The sequence below is a fragment of the Pongo abelii genome, chromosome 21, assembly GCF_028885655.2.
Source record: "Pongo abelii isolate AG06213 chromosome 21, NHGRI_mPonAbe1-v2.0_pri, whole genome shotgun sequence".
Classification (NCBI taxonomy): domain Eukaryota; kingdom Metazoa; phylum Chordata; class Mammalia; order Primates; family Hominidae; genus Pongo; species Pongo abelii.
The window spans coordinates 56835350-56857919 of NC_072006.2; positions in this window are offsets into that span (position 1 = coordinate 56835350).

Here is a 22570-nt window from a genome sequence, read left to right on the forward strand (position 1 = left end):
TAAATATCTCATAGACACATACATAAATGGACTAATTGTGAAGTGATCTCAAACCTATTTGAGAGCAAAGCTACCCTGACAACAACTCCAGTATACTGTCTTCCAAGGACAGTAATTGCGGTGACGCTAAGGGTAGAAACAGCCAAACTAAAATAGGAATAATGGTTTTTCATGGGTGATGCATCTCAAATATGTGCTCAGAACAAAAGACAGAGTGTAAGAGTAGGGATAATTTAAATAATGTGACACATTCCACTAATACACTACCAAATGAGCACACACCCAGAATGTGAGATGGAAGACAGGAATCTCCTGTTTATTTGAAGATTAAGGGAGAGGCTCTATTTTTCTCTTGATATGAGCAATCCTGCATTACATTGGTTAAAGATGCCTATCTGTGGCTCAAATAATGAAACAGTAATTGATTTCAACGCAGGAGGTAGAACTGGCTGTTTTGCACTTACTTGTTAAAAGCTGATAAAGGACTGAAATCTTTGGGATATTTGAGGAATTCTCAGGAGGTGTAACTAAAAAAAAATTGAAGTTTTACTATAAGCAACTTTCATCTTACATATTAACTTTAGTAACATATATCTAAGAGGTGATTTTATTGTATAGTGACTTGTTTCTTGCCTCATAACATTCAGAGGATTAAAATTGATGGAAAACACAAAAAAAGTAACAAGGAAAATTCATTTATAATTTTTTATTTATTTATTTTTTAAAATGAACATGTAGAAACAGAATAAAATGGTGGTTATCAGGGTGGGGTGTGGGGAATGGGGGTGGGAATGAGATCAAAAAGTACAAAATTGCATTTATATAGGGTAAGCTGTAGATTTAATATATAATGTGAGGACCATCATTAATTATGTTGTATTGCATATTGATAATTTTCCAAGAGAGTAGATTTTAGGTACTCTTACCACACACACACACACACACACACACACACACAACAGAAAGATAACTATATAAGATGACGGGTATGTTAGTTTGCTTGACTGTAGTAATCACTTCACTTTGGATATGTATATCAAGATAAGCATATCAAACCTTCATGTGGTATACCTTAAATATGACAATGAAATCATAAATAAATGCATAAATTGACCATTTGATGAAGAATAAAATTGTAGACAGAATAATGGCTCCTGCCAAATATGTCCATGTCCAGTCCCCAGAACCTGTGAATATGTTACGTAAACATTGATTTCTGTCTTCCTAACACAACAGCGCTTCCTCACCAAGCCTCTGCAGTAGTTTTTCCCTCTGACCAGCATGTGTTTCCCTCAGCTCTTCGCATAGTCGGCTCTTCCTCACTCTTCATATTTCAGGTGAAATATTACCGTTTAAAAGATACTGTCTACAACGAATCACATTCATTTTCTCTAACTACATCAAGAATAGCAGTTCCGTAGCCCTCTGCCAGTGCAGTCATTCAACTTTAACCTGAAGGAAAGGTGAATCTCTCGAAGTTTAACTACTTAGCATGGGTAAGGAGCATGGGTATCTATCTGTATATGGTTCTTAGACTTCATGCCAGCCATCAGTCAATGTCATATGATATGCCTGCCTTATAAGAAGATGTAACAATAGATAATGCAACTAACCAAATACAAGATTCCTTTTTTCGCCTGAAATTACTTTGGTGGGGGCCGAGTGGAACAGGAAGGGCCTCTCGCACTATGGGGCACACTCTCACCTCCTTACACCGCTTTCCTGTTTGAAGTAAAGTCACTGTCCAAAATAATTTCAACCTTTTTCTGCCCGAGCATATTCTATCAGATCATTCTGCCTAACTTCATGGCATTGATCATTGTCTGGAATTATCTTGTTTATGTATCTGTTTCCTTTTTTTAACTTGCTGTTCAAAAGCTATATGGTAGAAGGAGGGAAGGCAAGAAGGAAGAGAGGAAGAAAGGAAGAGAAGGAAAGAAGGAAAAATTGAAGCAAAGAAGGAAGAAGAAATGGAGGGTCATAGGGAAGAAGGGAGAGAAAGGGGAATTATAAAGTGTGTGTAGGTTCTGGTTAATACCTGCTTAAATTTAAGACTATCAGGCAAAAAGAACATACACAGTGCCCTTCTTTCACCGAGATGTGTAAGATCTTTTTCTGTTTGTTTGTTTTGAGACAGGGTCTCACTCCGTCACCCAGGCTAAAGTGCAGTGGCATGATCTCAGCTCATTGCAACCTCCACCTCTGGGGTTCAAGCAATTCTTGTGCCTCAGCCTCCCGAGTTGCTGGCCACATACCACCATGCCTGGATAAATTTTTTTTTCTTTTGTATTTTAGTAGAGACAGGGTTTCACCATTTTGGCCAGGCTGGTCTCGAACTCCTGGCCTCAAGTGATCCACCCACCTCCTCCTCCCAAAGTGCTGGAATTACAGGTGTAAGCCGCCTGGCCCAGAGGTCAGATTTTAAATTAACTAATAAAGTGTAAATTAGACATAGTTAATATTATCATTGAAGAATGCTTATATCACTATGAAATAGTGTACTCATGGTTTTATGTATACAATTATACAGTGCAAGTATTTATAAATGTATAATAATGTATCTATAATATGCACTCTATAAAATAGAGAGTACATATGCAAAATATAATTTTATAGTATATAGTCATGTGCAACATAATGACGCTTTGGTGAGTGTGGGACCACGTACGTAATGACAGTTCTATAAGATTATAAAATTGTAGTTTTACTGTACTTTTCCTATGTTTAGATACACAAATACTTACCATTGTGTTATAGTGCCTAAGGTATTGAGTATAGTGACATGCTATATATGTTTGTAGTCTAGAAAGCCATAGGCTATACCATATAGTTAAGGTGTGTAGTAGGCTATGTCATCCAGGTTTGTGTAAGTCATCCTATGATGTCCACACAATGACATCACCTAACGGTGCATTTCTTAGAATATATCTCCATCATTAAGTGGCACATAACTGTATTAGGTATGCCATTAAGTCACTATATTCATTTCTTGCTCTTTTTAAAATTTTTTGCCCTGTTCACATGGTTGAATTTACATATGATGCAACTTCAATTTTTCTACCTCATGGAGTTGTTATGAGCAACAAATGAAATTGTGTCTCACTGGAAAATTACTAAATCTATATATGATAGAGGAGATGATGACAATGAAGGAGAATATTGATACTGATGACAAAAATGATAATGAAGATAATAATAATAAATGATGGTGATAAAGATGATGAAAATGATGAAGATGATGAAGCTGACCAGAATGATGATGATGAAAATGGTAATGATTTGAAGACTTCAACCTCATTCAGCTTCCTTAGACTAATATTTATTATTGTAAGGTTTTCCATGCTGACAAAGAGGAGGAAAATTCCAATCATAAGACAATATTCTTTCTATTAATCAACAAAATTAAAATAACATATTATTTTGTAATATTATTATATACAAGTATAGGTTATGATACTTAAAACATAGAAACTGCAACTCCATCTTTGATTTAATTCTATTTGAGCGTGTCAAGCCTAATGTACTCTAATCAGAACCTCCTGACTTTGATAGGGTTGAGCCTTAAACATACATACCAAAGTGCTTTTGTCTGCATTGATGTGAAAGATCAGTTAGAACAACATTATTTTGTAGTTATAAGACTTCAAACCACAGTGAACTTTAGCTCCCTGAATGACTCTTCAGATGTTTAATATCATTCTAAAAATGTGCAAATGTAAGAGCAGAGAGCAGATTAGTGGCTGGGAGGAGAAAATATGCCCGATCAAGGATGAATGATGTGCTCTTTGTATAAAGTTGCACTAGGTCTTTCCTTTCCTCAGAAAACAAATTGCGTGGTTGGTGATTTGGGCCATATCTTCAGATCATAACATTTTTCTGCAACAATACAAAATATGCATTGTTACAGTCAGATGAGATTTTTAAAAAAGAGTTGACAAAATACTTTAAAAATAACCTATTTAAGTATAACTTTTTATTATGGAAATTATCAAACACATACTAAAGTAAAAAGAAAAGTATAACAGTTCCCCTTGTACCTCATCATCTAGCCTCAACATGTTGCCACTTTTATTTCATCTTTGACTCACTAATCCGCCCACTCCCCATCTTGTTTTTCCTGGTATATTTTAAAGAACATCCCAGACAGGCTGGTTGTGGTGGCTCACGCCTATAATCCCAGCACTTTGGGAGACCGAGGTGGGCGGATTGCCTGAGGTCAGGAGTTCGAGACCAGCCTGGCCAACATGGTGATCCCCGTCTCTACTAAAAGTACAAAAATTAGCTGGGCGTGGTGGTGGGCGCCTGTAATCTCAGCTACTTGGGAGGCTGAGGCAGGAGAATCGCTTGAACCCGGGAGGAGGCGGAGGTTGCAGTGAGCCAAGATTACACCATTGCACTCCAGCCTGGGTGACAAGAGTGAAACTCCATCTCAAAAAAACAAAATCCCAGACAGTGTATGATTTCACTGTAAGTTATTCAATATATATCTTTATAGAGTAAGACTTTAAAACAATGTAGCCCTATATTAAGGATAATTTCTTAGTATCTTAATTCTTAAGAAATTAAGAATGATTTCTTAATAATATAAAAAACAATTATAAAACTCTTTTAAATAGTAGCGGTGCTGAAAACTATCAGAACACCTTGTCTTAGGCACGAATCTGTTCTTACTAGCTTTGGCATTGGTGGTTCAGCTTGAGCATCCTATTGCACCCTGAGTTTGGCAACATGTGTTGGAGTTATTATATTACTAATGGTATAGATCAGGCTTGGCAAACTTCTCTGTAAAGGGCCAGATAATAGATATTTTCAGCTTTGCTGCCCGTAAGGTCTCTGTCATGACTACTCAACTTTGCTGTTGCAGTGCAAAAGCAGGCACAGATAATATATTAAATGGGCGTGACTGTGTGCCAATAAAACTTTAATTATAATGAGAGGAAGAGGGCTGGATTTGGCCCTTGGGCCAGAATTTGCTGACCCAGGCTCTAAATAAGGTAATCCAATTCCTTCCCAAAGGGGGCTGGCAGACCCTGGAGCCATCATTACCTTGGAGAGTTGAGTATGTTGCGATTGAAAAGCAGAGCATTAGGATTCAGAATACCCAAATTCCACATCTCTCTAGCATTTGGAAACTCTCGAATAGGCCACTTACTTTTTGGTTCATGGTTTCACATTTATTAGATGAAGAGAGAGGCACCTACCCTTCTTGCTTAACCAGGTTTTTGCAGACCCGGATGAGCCCATGGTTATGGAAGTGTTTACTGAGCCACAGTTGCTACTGCAATACGAGGCATTCATGATCCGCCATACATTGTAAGTCTGGGTGGTTCCCAGGCAATGATTCTTAATTATATTTTTATCCCTCTTTTGCCATTTTTTGGGGGTGCCAGATGTAACAATAAAAAGCAAACTTACATTCACTGACCACTTCTACATATATGACAGGGACAGTAGGACCAAGGAGTTTTATATGCATAATTTGGTTAATTAGTCAGGTATTATTATCTTGCTTTTTAAAGGTGAAGACGCTGAGACTGAAAACAAGTAATGGCCTAATCCCTGTTTTTTAATCCCTGTTTTTTTTTCTTCTTGAGACGGAGTCTCGCTCTGTCACCGAGGCTGGAGTGCAGCGACACCGTGTCGGCTCACTGCAACCTCCGTCTCCTGGGTTCAAGCAATTCTGCTGCCTCAGCCTCCTGAGTAGCTGGGATTACAGGCTCCCACCACCACGCCTGGCTAAGTTTTTTTTTTTTGTTTTTTTGTTTTAAATATTTTTAGTAGAGACAGGGTTTCACCATGTTGGCCAGGCTGGTTTTGATCTCCTGACCTCAGGTGATCCACTCGCCTCGGCCTCCCAAAGTGCTGGGATTATAGGCGTGAGCCACCCTGCCTGGCTGGCCTAACCCCTGTTGAGAGTGAGTGTCAGGGTCAGGATTTGAACCCATCTTTATCTGAGTCCAAAGCTCTTGAACTGTATGTATGTCTAGTGACATTGAGAGTGGACAGTCACCTTTCTCTATTTGGCCACATTACCAACTAACCCTTTTGTAGTTTTCATAGTGCTTTCCACCAATATTAGCTCATTTAATCTTCACAGCAGCGAAGCTATGCAACTCACTCAAGTCATCAACCTGAAGAACCCCCACTTATTCTCAAGGACCATGCTGAGCTGTCACTTCTCAAATCACCTAGACTGAGTCAGGTTCCTGTGTCAGATGCTTTTACTGTCACACCTTGTATTTGCTTTGTGATGCACACTTCACTACTGTGACTTAAGTGTCATCCTAGAGAAAACTTCATGAGAACAGAAACTATGTTGTTTTTGCTCGCCACTCTATTACCACCCCTGGCCCAACAGTAAATATCTGTTGAATAAGTGAGTTTCTAAAAGTCACGGGAATGGAAGCTGGATGCTTTTGAGTGGTTTGCATCGTAATCGTATTTATCGCACTGTAAGTTGAGCTGGTCATGTGAACCATCCATCAGGAAGCTTGTTAGGAATTCCAAGTCAATGACTCTATGTCTGGGAGTGCTAGGAGTGATAGACATCAGGTCTATCACCAGCTTCTCAGATAGGCAAGTCATTCTTCTTGCATAGAGAAACCTGGAGGCATCAGAGGTGGGGTGGTGCTCGGGTTACAGTACTTTGGCTCAGGTACGGGAGAGGTGGTCCCTCTTCTGTTTGGAAATGTGAAGAGTGTGTGTATGTGTGTGTGTGTATGTGTGTGCACATGAACACAGTGGACAAAGGCTACTTCCTTATACTGTACATGAAAGGGCCATAGGAAGATAATCAAAAAGGAAAAGAAAGGTAAGAGTTGTTGCAAAATGAATTGTCTTCAGAGGCCAAATGGGTAACATACATTTGGGGGAGGGCTGAATATAAGAAAGAGAATATTGATGCAAACCACAGTGAAACACCATCTCATGCCAGTTAGAATGCAAATTAAAAAGTCAGGAAACAATTAAAAAGTCAGGAAATAACAGATGCTGGGAAGGATGCGGAGAAATAGGAATGCTTTTATATTGGTGGGAGTGTAAATTAGTTCAACCATTGTGGAAGACAGTGTGGTGATTCCTCAAGGATCTAGAACCAGAAATACCATTTGACCCAGCAATCCCACTACTGGGCATATACCCAAAGGATTATAAATCATTCTACTATAAAGACACATGCACACGTATGTTTACTGCAGAACTGTTCACAATAGCAAAGACTTGGAACCAACTCAAATGCCCATCAATGATAGACTGGATAAAGAAATGTGGCACATATACACCATGGAATACTATGCAGCCATAAAAAGGATGAGTTCATGTCCTTTGCAGGGACATGGATGAAGCTGGATATCATCATTCTCAGCAAACTAACACAGATACAGAAAACCAAACACCGCATGTTCTCACTCATAAGTGGGGGTTGAACAATGAGAACACATGGACACAGGGAGGGGAACATCACACACTGGGGCCTGTCGGGGGGTGGGGGGCTGGGGCAGGGATAGCATTAGGAGAAATATCTAATGTAGATGACACGTTGATGGGTGCAGCAAACCACCATGGCATGTGTGTATACCTATGTAACAAACCTGCATGTTCTGCACATGTATCCCAGAACTTAAGGTATAATAAATAGATAAGTAAATAAATATATAAATAAATAAAAATCAGAAAGAAAAAGAAAAGGCAGAGTATAAAAGTTAAAAAAAGAAGAAAGAATGATGAAGTCTTTAGTGATCTAGAGAATCCGTATTCACCCTAAAGACATTTAAATTCAACATGTGAAAGCAGGTCACTTTGTAGACAAGACAAGACACAGGCAGGCACAAGGCTGCCCGTGGAATTCAACTTTGCAATTCCCCACAAGATGGAGATAGGGAAGGAGCGAGGACAGCAGAGAGGAGAGGATGTGACACAAGAGAAATGATTCCTGGGCGGATCGTGAATCCCAGATGATCCCTATGGGCTTCATTCCTTGAATTCACACAGACACCCTTCTAGTCTTAAGACAGTAGTATGCAGAATTCCACCCACAATATGGTATTATTTGGTGGTAATTACATCATCAAATTTTCATTCTCATGCACTATGTATGATAGGTTGGGACTAATTCAGGGAAACAAGGACATTTTCTTACGGCCTCCTGTGATATTTCTAAATGAAGGTTGCTGATTTTTCAGCTTACTAAATTCTAAACAGATAATTGGAATAATACTGATGTTTCTGGGTGCTTTTATTCACAGATTTTCTTCTTCCTTACGTTAATTTCTGATTTGGCTTCCAGGGTATGTACAGGCCATCATGCTCCTCTTATCTTTAATTAAGGTCTTTGCCATTTCTCTTCAGCAGAGTCTGAGCAGGTAATGCCAAGGTGCCTGAGGACTCTGTGGGCACCTCGGTTAATGTTGGGCCATGCTAGAGTCACAACGTGTGCAAGAGTCACTTATTGGGCCAGACCTTCATTTTATGTTTAATTATCTTAAACGTTGCAAGCTCAGCCTTTCTGTTTGCCATGGTCTGTCGGGTATAGAGAATTTTGATGGAATTTCCTTTAGGTTTCTCCAAGGAGCCAAAGGTTAGACCCTTATGAGGCTACTGAAGCCAAGGGCTTCGTGGCAGGACTGAGATTCCAGAACTGGATAAAAATTACTGTCTAATCCAGCACTTGCTTTTGCGAATACATCCAGAGGCAGACAATTAATTGAACCAATTGTTCAGCAACATGGATATTTAGTGGGCGTGAACGCAGAGGACGCTTACAGATGAAAGCTTGGAACTGTTTTCTTGCTCTGTGTGTTTGGGGACGGGTAGGGGAAGAAACAAATGAACACAGAAGCCTCCTCCTCCTTGAGTAGGATAAATATGGCTTAGACTAATAAAATACAAGCTGGAATGCACCATTTCCTATTCCCCAAAGAGGCGTCCTGGCAGTTGAAAGCAAGGAGAGGAAGGAAGTCTTTCATGAGAAGGGAATTGGGGAGTGGAGGCATTGGGGCTTCACGTGGTAGTTCTCCTGATTACTGACACCCGCCTGCTCCTAACAGCCCACAGAGCTACAGCCACCAACTCCCAAATTTGTCACTGTCACTTCACAAGTGCCCAGCATTGTTCAGGAAATTGTATGTGTAAAGTAGAGCTGCCTGCGCCCAACTTCGACAAGGGAGCAGCCTTGCGAAGGTGCTTGAAACCGAAACAGAGGCTTATGTATCCTATTATGTGCCTGAGCAAGAGTCATAAATAATTGTGACAAGTTTTTTTTCCCATCCCATGTGACAGTCCTTGACTCTGCCTCCTGTCTCCTCTCCCCTCTGCCTCATAGACTAGACTTGCCAGGCTGAGTGATGATAGATGTTACCAGGCAGCAAATGACAGCTGGATAGATTTTTTAGTTGGTGCTTTAGAGGGAATCAGATATGCTGTATAAAGCAATAAAAAAAGCACACTCACAAGGTGGGTTAAAAATAGCCAGCACAGCAGTAACCCACTTTGTTGTGTATCAAAAGTTAAATCTCACATGGTCTTACTGATGTGTTAATTTTTCAGACTCCTGTCAGAGTGATGGTGAGGACAGTCACTTTAAAAAAAAATTTAAAAAAAGGATAAAAGCCATCGACTGTTTTCTTAGTATATTTTGATTTTTCAAATGAGACAAAAGCGTTCTCTTTTTAAAATCATATCTAAGAAGAGAAATAGGATTCTGGTGTTTTGCCATATTGCTGTATTGCTGTATCCTTCTCAATCTCAAATTTAAAACATAAAATTGGAGATGTGTAAGGTATGGAATTATTCAGCCCCTGTTCAATTAAATAAATTTTTTTTTTTTAACATTGCTCATCTTCTTCCATACACTGTATTGATCTAGATTCCGTGTAACAAATGGTCTGGTTTCCCAGCCACCTTGGAAATGTCATGTAGGAGGCAACAAAACTACTTAGTGTATGTTTTATAAAGAATTACAGCCTCCTCTGAATTACTCAGACTTTCATCTCGGGCAAGCCGGCTTGGCTACCTCGTGTCTCGATGGATATGCAGAGCTACCAGAACATGATTCAGTGAGCTACTCCACTCCCCGGTTCACGGACGTGACAGGTTGAGACGTACTTAGTCATCGCATTTCTGTCTTCCCCTGCACTGTATGGGAAGTGGCTGCTGTGTAATTTAAGAGTGCTCAGTATATCAGATCACGACTCTTTTCCCCCTTGATTTTTCTGATGAATCACCTTAGGAAGGCTGTGGCTTTTACACGGCAGCGTGCAGCATGAGGAGGCAAGGCAGCACAAAATGTTTATTAAAAAAATGTGTCTTTCAGGCTAGGTACCAGGCAAGGGGGGTAATTTGAGTTACGCCTCTATAATTCAAATTTGGGGATAATTCAATACTGGTGTGGTTACATTTCCAGCCACATCAAGTTGTACATGTGTTATTGGGTGTTGTTTATTACTTTGGTTGTAGCATTCTCTCCATAGGACAATTTCCATAATGAAACCTATTTTCTATGGCTTTATCACTCAACGGGTTCAGTGTTTTTTTTTTTTTTTTTCAGCAGACATGAATTGATGAGATATATGAATGCCCAGAAAATGTTGTGAAACAGTTCAAAGGGCAGGTTTGGAGATTTGCTGTCTTAAGTTCAAATCCCAGCTTGTCTTCTTACTCCTTGGGTGACCTTGGGCAAGTAATTTAGCCTCTTTGTGCCTCCAGTCTTTTAACTGGAAAATAGGGATAATGATAATCCCCCCATCATAGGGTTGTTTTCAGGACTCAGTGAAATAAATGTGCTTAGTACAATCCCTACTAATAGGTATTGAATACATATTATTTTAGTTATTATAATCATTATGATTGAGTTGTTATAATTATTACTGGGCTAGTTTCCCCAGGCCCCCTGCATCTCCTCACTTCAGGTCTTTCCAGACTTGATGACCATATGTTGGATGGGTGGATGGAAAGTTATTTTAGGAATGGAGCCCTCTCTGTGGTTAAATGAATAGTAATGCTTTACATTGGTTCAGAGTAGTCTTTGATAAGGATGCATATTCTGTACATCACTGATACTACTTTTTGGACCATTTTCATCTCTTCCTCATTTGAAAAGAACCTTCAGTGAGATGCTTTATGTGGACGTGGCAGGTAGAGTACCTGGATTCATCAATCAGTTCTTTTTCTGTTCTTTCTCTCTTGCTTGCCATTCTAGCTACCTAGGTAGACCTCGTTGGCTTATAAACATAAGTCATAGGCAGGTTCTAATATGATTTTAGAAACATTAAAAAAATTGGACTGTGATTCACAGTAAGGAATACATTTTATATTGTGACCCAGGGTGCACGTGCATGCATAATATATAGACGTTTTGCTGAAGCCGGTGCTCCATGAAACATCAATTATCCTTCCCACATGTGATACACTTTGGCATTTTCTATCCTTTTCTATTTCATTTGTTAAAAGTGATGCTTTAGGTCGGGCAAGGTGGCTCATGCCTGTAATTCCAGCATTCTGGGCGGCTGAGGTGGATCACTTGAGCCCAGGAGTTCGAGAGCAGCCTGGAAAACAAAGTGAGACCCGTCTTCAGAAAAAAAAAAAAATAGCTGGGCATGGTGGTGCGTGCCTGTGGTCCCAGCAACATGGGAGACTGAGGCAGGAGGATCACTTGAGCCCAGGAGGTCAAGGCTGCAGTGAGCCAAGACTGTGCTACTTGCATTCCAGCCTGGGCAAGAGAGCAAGACTCTGTTGCTTAGAAAAAAAAAGTGATGCTTTAACCAGAGTGAGCAAACTTTTTCTATAAAGAGCCATAGTAGATATTTTCAGCTTTGAGGGCCATGGAGTTCTTGTTGCAGTACTCTACTCTGCTTTTGTAGCCACAGACAAAACACAAAACAATGGGCATGGCTGTGCTCCAGAAGGACTTTACTTACAGACACTGAGGTTTAAATTTCATATAATTTTCTTGTGTCACAAAATATAATTCTTCTTTTGTTATTATTAAACCATTGGAAAGTGGAAAAACCATTCTCAGCCTGCAGGCCACACAACACCATGCAGTACCCAGATTTGCTCGATGGACTGCAGCTTGCCAATCCCTGCTTTAGCCCACAAAACTGATTTTTATGACTTGTACTTGCAACACTCTTCTGGGACGTTTCCCAAAGTGACTTCGAAGGGACATCTGTTTAGCAGGGATGCAAATGGGTGCTAATGGAGAGAAAGCATCTCTCTTCAAGTAGGTTAGTGATCCTTCAGAGTAAATAAAGGTACCTACCTCTTAGCAGAAATTCTGTGACTCTTTAACATACCACCGGACGTGATAACTTTCTTTTCTTTTTTTTTTTTTTTTTTTGAGACGGAGCCGCACTCTGTCACCTAGGCTGGAGTGCAGTGGCACAATCTCGACTCACTGCAACCTCTGCCTCCCTTGGTCATGCCATTTTCCTGCCTCAGCCTCCCGAGTAGCTGGGACTACAGGCACCTGCCACCACACCCAGCTAGTTTTTTGTATTTTTAGTAGAGACGGGGTTTCACCATGTTAGCCAGGATGGTCTCGATCTCCTGACCTTGTGATCCGCCCACCTCAGCCTCTCAGAATGCTGGGATTACAGGCTGGGCGTGGTGGCAGACCTGGTAACTTTCTAAGAGGGGTACAATAAGGCATACTCTCTGTGTGACCACAAGATGCTTATTTTTGGAAAATATCTCTAGGTCTTGAGTTCTGCAGAATGCACTCAGTGGAACTCTGTCTCGAAGCCCAAGTCTGGGGAAGGCCGCCCTGTTTTGGTGACGGCAAGCATTCTGTGTAGAGATCACAGCGTCTGCCACTGAGAAAGGTCTTTGGCGATTATTAGCCTCCCAGTGAAGGAACACATTTTGGGACCTCCTGTGAGCACAACACTGCACAAAATATATGAAAAAAATGATGAGCCCAGTCTTACTCCCAGGGAGTTTATAGGCAAATTTGAACTTGGTTACAGGCAACATGTCAACAAGCACAAACTAACATGGTCTCGTTTAGACTGAAGACCCAGGTGTTGGTGATATCACAGTAGGTGATAATAATGATAATATCTAGAAGCATTTTCTGTTCACTCATCATCTTTGCGTATGTCATGTCATTGATTCTAACAAGAGGTATGTGATTTAGTGGGGCCAGTGTTTACCAGCCCATTTTACAGGCAGAGATATGAAGCAATGGCTTCAAGTCATACTGTTATTTAGGTGCCAAGTTGAGGATGCAGGTCTTCCTTAGGATTCCTGTAGTTTCCTCTAAAAATAGTGGAAATACTTTGAAAAGGAGGAAAATTTGGAGTGGGATCTGGAAAGGGCTCACAGAGACTGATCCTTAAGAGAATCTGGAGGATGCAGAGAGGTATGTGTGTGTGTGTGTGTGTGTGTGCTCACACATGTGAGGTTGATTTTGGAAAAGACACGGGTAGAAATAAGTCCTATGTAAGAGAAGCAAAGCCCTTTGACAGAAATATCAGTAGTTGCTAATTTAAAAGCAACCAACTAACCAACAAAGTAACCCTTTAACCCCTAACACTATTAGAGATTATTCCAAGTTAGAAATCTTGAATTCAATTTTATAGTACTTCCTAGTAGCAATTCTGAATCAGCTTCCTGTTTCAGAACTATGGGAAGCCCCACTCTAAAACTATTTGAGAAAGAAAAAGTGCTATGCAATCCTTTGGCATTGAGTTTGATATTAGCCAGCAATGCTTGAGAAGAGCAGGAATGGTGTTCCCATTAAAAGACAAATTAGGGTCAGGCGCGGTGGCTCATGCCTGTAATCCCAACACTTTGTGAGGACGAGGCAGAAGAATCACTTGAACCCAGAAGTTTGAGACCAGCCTGGGCAACATGCAGAAACCGCATCTCTACAAAAAAATAGAAGAATTATCCAGGCATGGTGGTACACGTCTATAGTCCCAGCTACTCGGGAGACTGACTTGGAAGGATCACCTGAGCCCAGGGAGGTTGAGGCTGCAGTGAGCTGTGATTGTGCCATGGCACTCCAGCCTGGGCAACAGAGTGAGTCCCTGTATAAAATAAAATAAGATAAGATAAGATAAGATAAAAAAAAAAATAATAAAGTGACAAATTAAGCAGTGAGTCTCTTTCTGCTTCTGTGTTTTCCCCAAGCGAACTTTCATGGAAATACTTTTGTTTCGCTTGAAAAAAATACTTTAGCAGCTGTGAAAAAGTTAACTGCAGTTCAGTAAGATGTAAATAAAAGAGACCCAGTCAATTCAAGGTTGTAATTTGAGAGTGCACCATTATTTAGAGGGAGTATTGAAACGAGAGTAAAAATGACTTTAGGTCATGGTACTGCTTCCAATTTAAAGAAAATTAAAAACTGCTTTGAAAAACTGTGCCACGTGTTTAAAACTCTGTCTCCTAGTGGCTGGGGATTAGATGTCCACATGGCACCTGGAAATCTGTCAATATTAATAGGTATGATGATTCTTACTGGCATATGCTTATCGTCTACAATTTTGACAACAGCGTTGAGTGAATCCATTGCTCTGTTTTCTGGCGTTTGCAGTGTAAATTGAGGAATTAATAATTAGTGAAAGTGTAGCCAACTTCTAGAATTAGCAGTCTACTCAGAGATGCCCAGGTGAACAACACGCTGCTTCCCTTTGTCATTCAGGTCCCAGAGAGATCCCTCCTGACAACTCTATCTACAGCAGCCGCCATCCTGTCATTCCTTAGCTTGTCGCTCCATTTTCCTTCCTATCACTTATTGTAACCCGAAGTCATCTTGTTTATGTGTTCTTTTACATCCTTACTGTCCATCCCCTCCACAGTGTCAGACCCTTGAGAGGGCAACCTGTGCATCTATACCCAGGGTCAGCCAACCATGGCCCACGGGCTGTATCTGCAAGCTAAGAATTCTCTTCACATTTTTATTTTTTATTTATTTTATTTTTAAATTTATTTCTGAGACAAGTTCTTGCCCTGTTGCCCAGGCTGGAGTGCAGTGTTGTGATGATGGCTTACTGCAGTCTGAACTTCCCAGGCTCAAGCAATGCTCCTGCCTCAGCCTGCCAAGTAGCTGGGACAACAGGCATGCACCATCATGCTTGGCTAATTTTTCTTTTTTTGTGGAAGTGGGGTCTTATTATGTTGCCCAGGCTGGTCTCAAACTTCTGGCCTCAAGCAATCCTTCTGCCTTGACTTCCCAAAGTGCTGGGATAATAAGTGTGAGCCACTGCACCCAGTCTACATTTTTAAATGGTTGAAAACAAGCAATGTTTCATGACACATGAAAATTACAAAATTCAATTTTCAGTGCTCATAGGCAAACTTTATTGGAACACCACCAGGGTTATGTAGTTATGCATTGTCTATGGCCGGTTTTGCAGAAATACATCGATAGTTGAGTAGTTTCCCAACATGATATGGTCTAAAAAGCCTAAAATATTTAGTATTATGCCCCTTACAGAAAATGTTCACTGACCCCACCCTATGTCCGGCACAATGCCTGGTAATTCATAGGGTCCCATTAAATGCTATGGATGAACTAATAAGGAGCAGAGCTTGACAAGAGCTATTTCCAAGTGTCCCTTCCCTGCTGCCAATAAACAGGAAGGAGGAACAGATGAACCCAAATTAAATACTAACTCCAGGTTCTCAGACAATCACCAAATCTAAGAGGGCAGGTGGAGTCTGCTCGGAAAATTTGCTTAACACTTCTTTAAAAGAGATGACAAAGTATGGTCTCAGGAACTCATGGTATCTCAGGTTCCAATTTCTAAAAACTGAGTACGTTCAATTTTCCTTTGGTCTAATATGTTTTCTCTACCCCAGCTCTTCCCTACCTGCTTTTGATCTGTAATCTGACTGAAGACTGAACTCTGATTTTTACCACCCTAAACCTCAGCTGACCTCCCTTCCAAAAAATGTCAGCCTCTTAATCCTCTTAATAAAAAGGCCCATGTAACTGGGAGAATACATTTGAAATAGTCCACAGTACAAAAAGACGGTCTGAAAATAACAAGGGGAAAAAAATGTACTAAACGCATCTGCACACACACAAAGTTGCTAGGGAAACATGGCAATCCCTTGCAAACTGCCAGCACCGTCACATTTATAAAGAGATGACAACAACTGACCTTTGTCTCCTCTTTTCCTGCCTGCCTTTTACCAGGAACAGAAGAGCCTTGTGGCTTGAATGATGCTTTTGATAGGCAGATTTTCAGATTCTGTGCTGTCTGCCTGGATGAGGGGTCCCGGTTTACAGCTCTGCTAAGAGCTAGAAAATCTTTTATGAGTGTCACCTCCATTATGACCTAGTCTGTGCAATTGAAAGGTGCATTTTCACATTGGAATTTGGCTTCTATAGTCCTGAGGAGAAAAATGACATATTTTGTTGCATTATTTAAATATTCCTGCTGAACAAGAAATTAAAAATATCCATTAAAGGTTTATTTGATATCTTCCTAATTATTGCCCGTTGTGCATTTGACAAATTATTTACACATTTTAATAATTGCGACTTTCTTTGGAAGTGACACAAAAACAATTACTTTTTTGAAATTCCACTGTGTATATGCTTTTGAAACTACATAGCCATTAAAAACAGTCTGTCGAATTAAAGGTTGGGCAATTAATTAAGTGCAAATTCTGTAAAACTGGACCAAGGAGAAAATTCATCAAATCTATGAAATATGACCTATCTTGTCTAAAAGACAAATATGTTTAAACAAAAGATGAAAATTAATGACAAAATTATGGGTAGCAAAATGCACACAGAGCAAATATAAGACAGCTGTACTTGGTTTCAGAGTGTTGGGTTTACCCTTACAGAATTCATGATTCATTACCTTCACCGTCTTGTAAAACTTTTCCTAGTTAATCTCCAAAGTACTGTATCTGGGATAATAAAAGTTCTCAATAAGAGCTTGGAAGGCCATTACATTAATGATTTGCTGGACTTTACGGGATACCAATTAAATGCAACCCAAGTTGAGGCTGGTAGCCTAAGGGTACGTCTCTCTAGGACAATTGAAAGCCACTTTGCCCATGTGGCTATTTTCTTTTGTTTCTCTCTTTGTGTCTTCCTTACACCAATTTTCAGTGTCAAAAGTTTCCATTTCCCTTTATCTAGAAAGAAATCTGCCATTATTAAGACTTTGGCTCTTACCTTCAGCAACAAGCCCTGTGTGGGTTTAGAGTATATAGCAGGGGACACCAGAAGCCAGAACAGCGGTTCACATGGGTGTATCCATAATGGGCCCTAGACACGTGTATTACAAGTTCTGGATGTTACCCTTAGGTGTTCAGATTCACAAATCAACATCAGCCCTGGTGCAAAGTGGGCGGAAGAGGGAGGCGGGTTTGCGGACTGTGGGGATTGTTAAGGATACAAGGCTGTTATTTCCATATTAAAATGTAATGATCTCATTAAAGTTAAAACCACTGTTAAACTTGATTGAGTAAATTACTTAATTAACCATAGCATCCAGTGCATTCCTCCAGGGTATACCTCTATTCCCCAAGATGCAGAACAAATGCAGGCTCAGCTTATAGAATGTTATCCAGGGTAGTATGGTAACACTCATCTTAGACTGACTTATTTCAGAATCTGTTAAAAAACAATGAAAAGCGAGAAAGTGAGGGTGTTACTCGGTGTTAAAGGAAGATGGGAATAGCCTACCAATGAAAGCAGATGTATTTTATTGTTAGGCTGACATCTCTGAAGATTTTCTTGATTAAAAAGAAAACCACCTGATAAGCAGTTTGTGGAGCGACTGCTTTAGCTGGCTCGACAAAGCATTTCCTTTTTCTCGCATATTCTACCTTTCTCTCCTTCTCTTTGCTTGAATATCCAAAGATATCTCCATGGGGTTGGCAGAGCTCTTCAAAAGCTTTGTTTGGGGTTGTGTTTGGATAAGTGACTCTGAATTGGTGTTGCAGTGAGTTTTTGTGGGTGAGTGGGTGGCTGGGGGAATATTTAGGAAACATCTCCAATTTGCCTGCCCAAAGCCTGCTTTTTGAAATATAAGGGTTTTTTGTTTGTTTGTTTTGAATGGCTACCTATGACACAAATGGCCAACCAAACTGTTCTTGAAAGAAGTTGCCCCAATTTCTGGTGTTTCTTGGTTTTTGCAAATATAACATAAGGATAATAATAACTGACTACTTCCTGGGGTTATTGTAATGGTTACATATGTGAATACACGTAAAGTGCTTAGAATAGTGATCTGTTCCCAGGAGGTATTGACTATTATTATTATTCCTAAGCATAGGAAAGGGAGGGGGCAGGGATGGAGAATGGTCCAGAAACAATTGGTCAGAACTCTTGGTCAGCAGATCACCTTGCAGACAAGCTTTTTCTTGGCTGCTGAGTCCAGTTAAAGAGGCCAGGGATCCCCAGACACTTAGTAGCAAGAAAACCTGGGTTTTATTTGATTTTTTTTTTAAAAATATGTTTTCCTCTAACCCAGTGTGTTGCTTATATCAGAGCCTGGAGTGGAGAACTGTGCTGGGGTAGGGTCTTGCTGTTGCTTGCATAACGTTTGCCATTTAGAAAGATGAGTCTTGCAAATCCCTTCTGCAGAGGGATTAGAACTAAACTTAATAAAGCAGAACCTGAACACAACTGGAGTAACCTTCTTATGCCTAGTTTAATATGCTGCATTTGTAGGTAGACATCTTTTAAATATATTTTTATATTTTAGATTTTTTTGGATTAATCCCAAAAGAAGAACTTGAGGGATTTCAAAGAAAACAATTTATTTGGGAGGTTAGGGCAGGAAACATAGCGAAAGATGGAGAAAGTGGCATACAGAAGGGAAGAAATCCAATATATATTTTTAAAACTATATAAACATATAAAATGGTTTCCAAAAAGGAAACCAGGTCAGGATAATTATTTTCTAAAACTAGTGGTTTAGAATAAAAACCAGGTATCAGGATATCTCCTGAATTGATACTCATCACAACTGTAAACAAAAATGAACAGTACTTACTAGGCATTTACATAGTGGCATAGAAAAGCCAATTCTAAGCCACTACATAAACTCATTTTAATAACTGTGAGATAGATGTAGGTGCTTCTATTATATCCATTATATAGGTGATGAAACAGACACAGAGAGGTTAATAAAATTGCCCAAGCTTACCAAGCTAATAAGGGGTAGTGTTTGAATTTGAAAGATAGTTTGACTTAAAAGCCCATATTCTTACTATTCCACTAGTTTCAATTTCACTCTCTAAAAGGGGAAAAATCCTCTTACATTAATATGCCTTGCTTACATTAATGTGACTCAGGAGAAGGCATAGGAGACAAAGAAAGATAGCCAAATAGAAGCTTCCGGCAATCGTCTGCCCAAAGGAACACCAAATTAAACAACTATCCACACACCTTCATAAGAACCAAACATTAGGTGAGCAATCACAGTCCCTGGTTTTAACACCATGTTAAGGAAAGAGGCACTAAAAAGGGTGGGAAAGACAGTCTTGAATCACCTACACCACTCCTCCTACATCCCCTGGCAGCTGCCCTGGGGTGTGGAGAGAGCATCTGTGCACTTGGGGGAGGGAAAGCGTGGTGATTGTGGGACTTTGCATTGGAACTCAGTGCTGCCTTGTCACAGTGGAAAGCAATATGGGGCAGAACTCGGCCAGTGTCCACTGAAGGAGCATTTAGACCAGCCCTAGTCACAGAGAAATTGCCCATCCTAGTGATTAGAACCAAAGTTCAGGCAATCTCCACGACCACAGCAAAATCCTCTGGCTTACTAAATGAACTTGAAAGCCATTCTAGACCACAAGGACGGAAATTCCTGGGCAAGTCCTGGTGTTGTGCTTGTCTTGGAGCCAGTGTACTTGAGGTGCATGTGGCCTACTGAGACACCAGTGAGGGTGGCCAACAGAGTGCTTAATCACCCTTCTCCCAACCCCAGGCAGCACAGCTCATGGCTCCAAGAGACTCATTCCCTCTGATTTAGGAGAGGAGAGCAGAAAGTAAAGAGGACTATGTCTTGGCAACTTGTATACCAGCTCAGTCACAGTAGAATAGGACACTAATCAGAGTCCTGAGACCCCTATTTCAGGCATCACGAGCATCTAGGAAAACATGACCTTACCAAAGGAACTAAATAAGGTACCAGTGACCAATCCTGGGGAGCAGAATATGTGACCTTTTCAGACAATTCAAAATAGCTGTTTTAAAAAAGCTCAATGAAACCCAAGATAACACAGTGCATGAATTCAGAATCCTATCATATAAATTTAACAAAGAAATTGAAATAACTAAGAAGAATCAAGCAGAAATTCTGGAGTGGGGAAATGCAACTGACATACTGAAGAATGCATCAAAATCTTTCAACAGCAGGCCTGATCAAACAAAAGAAAGAATTAGTGAGCTTGAAGACAAGCTATTTGCAAATACATAGAGGAGACAAAAGAAAAAGAATAGAAAAGAATCAAGCATGCCCATAAGATCTAGAAAATAGCCTCAAAAGGGCAAATATAAGAGTTATTGACATTAAAGAGGAGATAAAGAAAGAGATCAGAGTAGAAAGTTTATTCATGGGATAATAACAGAGAACTTCCCCAGTCTAGAGAAAGATATCAATATTCAAGTACAAGAAAGTTATGAAACAACAAGCAGGTTTAACTCAAAGAAGACTACCTCAAGACATTTAATAATCAGACTCCCAAAGGGCAAAGATAAAGAAAGGATCCTAAAAGCAGCAAGAGAAAAGAAACAAATTACATATGAAGGAGCTCCAGTGGTTCTGGCAACAGAATTTTCAGCGGAAACCTACGGGCTAAGAGACAGTGGCATGACATATTTAAAGTGCTGAAGGAAAGAAAAAAAAACTTTAGAATAGTGTATCTGGTGAAAATATCCTTCAAACATGAAGAAGAAATAAAGACTTTCCCAGACAAACAAAAACTGAGGGATTTCATGAACACCAGACCTGTCCTACAAGAAATGCTAAAGGGAGTTTTTCAGCCAGAAAGAAAATGACATTCATGATCAATAAGAAATTATCTGGAGGCACAAAACTCATTGGTAATAGTAAATACACAGAACAACAAAGAATATTAGAACACTGTAATTGTGGTGTGTAAACTACTCATATTTTGAGTAGAAAGACTAAAAGATGAACCTATCACAAATAATAACTACAACAACCTTTCAAGACATAGGCAGTTTAATAAGATATAAATAGAAACCACAAAAAGTTAAAAAGCAGGAGTTGAAATTAAAGTGTAGAGTTTTTATTAGTTTTCTTTTTGTTTGTTTTGCAATCAGTGTTAAGTTGTCATGAGTTAAAAGTAATGGGTTATAAGATATTTACAAACCTCATGGTAACCTCAAATCAAAGAATATATAACAGATACACAAAAATAAAAAGCAATAAATTAAAGCATGTCACCAGAGAAAATTACCTTCACTAAAATGAAGACAGGAAAGAAGAAAAGATGGAAGAGAAAACCACAAAACAACCAGAAAGCAAATAAGAAAATGGCAGAGTAAGTTCTTACCTATAAGTAATAACATTGAATGTAACTAGACTAAATTCTTCAATCAAAAGACATAGAATGGCTGAATGGATGAAAAAAATTAGACCCAGTGATCTGTTGCCTACAAGAAACACAGTTCACCTATAAAGACACACATAGACTGAAAATAAAGGGATGGAAAAAAGTTATCCCATGCAAATGAAAACCAGAAAAGAGCAGGATTAGCTATACTTATATTGGACAAGATAGATTTCAAGACAAAAACCTATAAAAAGAGACAAAAAAGGTCATTACATAAAAGAGTAAATTCAGCAAGAGGACACAACGATTATAAATATATATGCACCCAACAGTAGAGCTCCCAGATATACATGAAGCAAATATTATATTATTATTAGAGCTAAAGAGAGAGCCAGACTCCAACAGAATAATATCTAGAGACTTACACCCCACTTTCAGCATTGAACAGATCATCCAGACAGAAAATCAACAAAGAAACATTGGACTTAATCTGCACTAGAGACCAAATGGACTTAATAGATATTCACAGTACATTTCACTTAACACCTGTAAAACACAATTCTTCTCCTCAGCACATGGATCATTCTCAAGGATAGACTATACATTAAGCCCCAAAACAAGTCTTAAAACATTCAAAAATTGAAATCCTATCAAGTATCTTCTTTGACCACAATGGAATAAAACTAGAAATCAACAACAAGAGGAACTTTGGAAACTATACAAAAACATGGAAATTAAATAATATGCTCCCAAATGACCAGTGGGATGATGAAAAAATTAAGAAGGAAATTTAAAAATTTCTTGAAATAAATGAAAATAGAAACACAATACATCAAAATTTATAGGATATGGCAAAAGCAGCACTAAGAGGAAAGTTTATAACAATAAGTGCCTACATCTAAAAAGCAGGAAAACTTCAAATAAACAACTTAACGATACATCTCAAAGAACTAGAGAAGCTAGAGCTAACCAAACTTAAAATTAATAGAAGAAAATAAATAAACATTGGAGCAGAAATTAATGAAACCAAAAATACAAAAGATCAATGAAAGCAGTGGTTGATTTTTTTTAAAAA